Raw genomic sequence first — 5,284 nt, 5'->3', positions numbered from 1 at the left:
AAAGCTGGGCCCACACTCTTGTTCCGCGGAAAGTGTGAGATAATCAATGGGTATTGTTTTAAGCAAAAAGTTTGTATTAAATGGTAGTGAAGCAATAAGGAACTAGCACTGTATCTATGCTTATCGTGCACACCTGTGTAGCGAGGGCTGGCAAGAAAGAAGCTGGTTTCTTCAAGCACACAGTGATAGTGTATTAGTCATCTAAGGCTGCCATAACAAAATACCACAGACTCAGTGGTTTAAACCACAGAAAATATTTTCTCATGGTTTTAGACTGTGAGAGTTCAAGTTCCAGGTGCCAACAGTTTAGTTTCTGGGGAGGCCTCTCTCACCTTTTGCCTTGTCCTCACCTGGTCTTTCTTCTGTGCACAGGTTTAGAGAAAGAGAGAGAATAATCCAGTGTCCCTTTATAAGGACACAAATCCTATTTAGTTCAGGTCTCACCCTTATAAACTCACCTAGCATAATCTCTTCCTTAAATGCTTTCTCTCCAAATACAATTACATCAGGGGTTGCTCACTTGAATTTTGAAGATGAAGTAGAAATTCTCAGTAAAGCAAAGTTTAAGTCTTACAGAACAGCATCATTATTCTGGTGGAATGCTGGGCTTTGTTTTGGAAGAAATTAGCCAGGAAAAGAAGGCTAGAGAAAAGGAACAGAATTTTGTTGAAATTACAACAAGAGTTATACAAGAGTATCTATTCAACAACTAGATATCTATTCAGCTAAAAAAAAAAAGTTATTGAAGTGCTAAAAATTACAAAAAAAATCTTAATTCAACTTGGTTTTTTCAATTTTTAAAATTTTTGTTATTTATTTTTAGATTGACAAAATATGCATACATGCATTCTATGCAGCATGTTGTTTTGAAATATGCATTGTGGAATGGCTAAATGGTTACTTAACATATGTATTGTTATAATTTAGATATTAGGTGTCCCCCAAAATCTCATGTGTGAGACAATACAAGAGGTTTAGAGAATAAATGATTGGATTATGAGAGCCTTAACCCAATCAATGTTACTTCTTTGATAGGTGGGTCATTGGAGGTGTGCCTCTGAGTATATATTTTATGAGATGAGATCAATCTCTCTATGCTTCTATTGCCATGTACCCAGTTGCTTTCCTCCTCCATGCCTTTCTGCCATGATAATCTGACTCCCCTCCAGCCCGGAGGAATGTAGTCTGCTGTCTATGGACTGAGACCTCTGAAACTGTGAGCTGTCAAATAAACTTTTCCTCCTCTAGTTGTTCTTGTCAGGTCTTTTAGTCACAGCAGCTAAAAAGTTGACTGAAACATGCATTATCTCACATACTTATCACTTTTTGTATGGTAAGAACACTTAAAATTGCTAGTGTTGGCAATATTTGGGAATCAGTACGTTGCTGTTACCTATAGTCACCATGTTATAACTCTAAAAAAATTGTAACTCAATATAATTAAATGTGGCAAAAGGTCAAGAGTAAGTTCACTGAAACCTCAAATATTTGTATGGCAGTTCCAAGGTATATTTCACAAAACACAAACCTCAAGAGGCAATTAATATAGGGCTCTGCATTCATAAAATATGATATAAATTTTAAGTCTCCACCAAAGACCAACCATACCCATTATCTCATGAAAGGCCAATAAGGAGAATCTGGAACAGTGGTTTCCAAATTTGGTGCTTTAACAGAGTCACTTGGTGGCATGTTTAAAGACTAACAGTACTCACTGTAGTCTTACTGAATTAGATCTTGGAGATAGTGGACACTTCTAAACATTAAAGTCTTCACAGGCATCACTAGAACATTAATCTGAAACAAGTTGGCAAGACATATCTCACATGTTTTTGTTTGTCCTTTTGTCACCATGATTAGCTAAACATTCCTACTAGCTTCATCCTTCATGGAGAAAACTCAGGTTTAAAAGAATTCAGAAGTGACCCTGCCTCATCTGCTGATACAAAATGATAGGTCACAATCCAGGACTGTTCAACTCCAAAGTATATTCCTTCCACTACATTAAGCTTCCTTCCTGGATCTTCAAAATCTCATATTTCATCCAGAAATCTCTGAGTGTATCCAATGAAGACTTGCTTAGTATCTACATATTCAGCTACTCCACATAAAAGGATGAAAAAGCACAGTCACTGTCTCTAAGAAGCTTAGAGGTTGTTTAGGGAAGAAGAAAACAGTGAGTAGATAAACACAAAAGAAGGATGGTGTCCCATGGTGCTTCAGGGGAACAGAATCAATAGGATGTAGTACTAGTCAGCTTCCTATCACTATAACAAAGTACTGTAATAATCAACCTATAAAGAGAAAAGTTTTACTTTGACTCAGTTTTGGACATTCAAGTCTGTGTTCTATTGGCCCTAATGTTTTGGTCCTCTCATGTGGTGGAAGAATGTGATGGAACAAAACTGCTCAATTCATGTGGGGACAGATGCAAGAAGTACTGCATACATGGCATACATTAAGGGTGTCTGAGTGGCAGGCCAATACCCTGGAGCTAGATGTGTGAGCAGCTGACTGCTTACCCCGTAGGCACAACCCTGGGCATGAAGCCATGTGTTGCAGTCCCTGCACTTGCTCTATGGCCTGCTCCTCGATTGGTTGCTGCAAAGACAGTTAGCAAAAAATTGTATTGGTGGCTGCCTATAATCTGCTTAGCTATTGCCTGAGTATATATATGTGGTAACTGCACAATAAAATCAGACCTGCTTCCTGCTTGGTCTCTGGAGATCCTGAATAGCTACTCTGTAGCCACACTCTCCTCTACCCTGTTCTGTGGACCTCCTCACTGGATGAGAGAAAGCCCACACAAACTCACAGCCAGAAAAACAAAGAAGAGAAATAATAAGGGGCTGCAGTTCCACAATGCCCACTGGGAACATATGCCCAATGACTCAGAGACCTTCTCCTAGGCCCTGAATCTTAAAGGTTCAACTATCTCCCAATAACAAAACTCTGGGGAATAAGCCTTAACAGAAGGGTCTCTGGGAGATACTTAAGATCTAAACTATAATCTGAAGAAACAGATTTTTAAAGAAGTACTGATGCTTATGATTACAGAAGTAGCGAAGATGCAGAATTCAGCCTGCAATTTAAAGATTCAGGAAAGCTGGTGATATAGTTCCACTCCAAATCTGAATGCCTGAGACCAAGGACACAATAGTGTGAAGCCCAGCCTGAGTCTGAAGGCCCAAGACCAGACACTCCACATGCAAGGGCAGAAGATGGATGTCCCAGCTTAACAAGGGAGCAGATAATTTGCCTTTTCTTCACCTTTCTGTTCTATTCAGTCCTCACTAGGCATAATGATGCCCATTCATGTTGGTGAGAATGGATCTTCTTCTCTTGGTCTATCTATTCAAATGCTAGTCTTTTCCAGAAACACCTCAGACACATAAAAAATAGTTTACAAGCTAACAGGACTTCCTTTAGGCAGGTCAAGACAATAAAACAATTAACCATCACAAAGTCGAACAATAACTGATACAGTTCCAGCCATGAAAAAAATATGGTAAGTGGCCTTAGAGAGTTTAAGGTGAAATGCCTGACCAAGGGGCTGGGGACAGGGGCTGATGAGTGGATCAGGGAACACAGAGAAAATGGAAGTGGTATTTGACCTTGGTTTTACAGGTACTCTGTTGTCTACAGAGCAGAGGACAATATAGTGAGAGGTCTCTTTCTTTTTCCCAGCACCATCTTCTAGGGACATTCCCTCTAGTTCTATGGTCCACCTTCTGAAGGACTGATTCACAAAGTTCCCCAAACAGGCCATAAACATACCTGCAAAATTTTGGGTGGAAAGTTCTGGGGTCACAGGTACTTGGAGCATGATATAGAATGGAGAAAAGAATAGTATGTGGGCTTAGGAAAGACATAAGTTTTTGCTTTTTATCGATTTTGTGTCTTTTTGATAAGTATGGTTAAGGATGTTTAGAGTGGGCTCTTTAAATCATGGGGTCTGTATTGTCCCAAAGGTAGTGCTTTTTATTGTCACAGTCAGATAGGATTTGGCACAGTATTGGGGTAGGAAGGAGCAGGAAAGGGAAAGGAGAAAATTCTTGGCAGAGGGAAATAAGTAGATAAAATTTTAAGAAAAGGGGAGTAATGGAATGGTCAAGGAGTGAGTAATTCAGAAGTTTATGAGAAGCAGAGATTTACAAAGTTCTTGTTTCCTGAAGGGGTTTCTCTCTTATTCTCTTCTGTGGTCTCTGCCTCTTCAATAGATTGAATTGTGTCCCCCTTAAAGTTCCTATGTTGAAGCTCTAATTCCCATTACCTCTGTGACCTTCTTTGGGAATAGGGTCATTGCTGGAGTAATTTTTAAGATAATGTCATACCAGAGTAAGGTTGACCTCTACTTCAATATGACTTACAACCTTATAGGGAGAGGAATTCAGGCCACAGCTACTGAGCCTAAGGCTGCGAAACATGCAGTGCTGTCACTTGCTCATGAATTCTAACTTTACTCAGTGGTATAAAGCAGATGTCAAAGGAAAAACCCTGTGAGTATCACTTTATACAACAGTACTCTAGCTGGAATATGTGTCATCACATTGACAGGACCTCATCCAGTTCTTCAGAGTAGAAAACCAATTACAAGAATTTGCTATCAGATTGGTACCAACTATAGCAGACTTCAGAACAAGGTCTCTGGGAAATTTAAGTGGAGGAACAGTTTCTAACAGAACTTGCACCTCTGTGTAAGATTTACCGCTCAATGGAGAGAAATATGCTTTATCTAGCTATTTTAGAGTACAATTGATGGAAGCAAATAAAAACATTCTCCAGAACCCATCTATTCTTGAAGAAAAACTAGCCACTGAAGGCTACATTGCAGTTGTGCTACCCAAATTTGAAGAAAGCAAAAGGATAATGGATGGGTTACTGACAAAAACAATATGAAGAGGTCATGGTGAAATGAATTTATGCCACACAGCTGCATCATGAAGTCTGAGATGGAGTGGAAATCAATATAGGCCTAATCCTTCACCTCTCCCAGTTTCCACCCTTTCTCTCTCTCTCTCTCTCTCTCTCTCTCTCTCTCTCTCACACACACACACACACACACACACACACACACACACACACACAAAGGGACATACATGTTTACTTCATTTACTCATGGTGGTGGGGAGCAGGTTTGGCAGTGGCCTGGGTGTAGTAATCAAGAAACAGACTTGGTTCCCATATGTCTTCAACTTTCCAGGTCTGCCCCGCCCAGGTACTCACTCTGTTCTTCTCTTGTTTTTATCAACTGACAAGCAAGGGATGTTTTCCAATTAACACA

The 5,284-nt window shown here is 39.8% G+C and overlaps 1 pseudogene; it reads left to right on the top strand.

Annotated features, from left to right (window-relative positions):
* Positions 1-4,425: 4,425 nt before the first annotated feature.
* LOC114094624 (protein Abitram pseudogene) lies at positions 4,426-4,918 on the top strand (annotated as a pseudogene).
* The last annotated feature ends 366 nt before the right edge of the window (positions 4,919-5,284 follow it).

The sequence above is a fragment of the Marmota flaviventris genome, chromosome 14 (assembly GCF_047511675.1).
Source record: "Marmota flaviventris isolate mMarFla1 chromosome 14, mMarFla1.hap1, whole genome shotgun sequence".
In the NCBI taxonomy this organism is placed as follows: Eukaryota; Metazoa; Chordata; class Mammalia; order Rodentia; family Sciuridae; genus Marmota; species Marmota flaviventris.
Note: the sequence above shows the minus strand (reverse complement) of the source record. Positions and strands in the feature narration are given on the sequence as shown.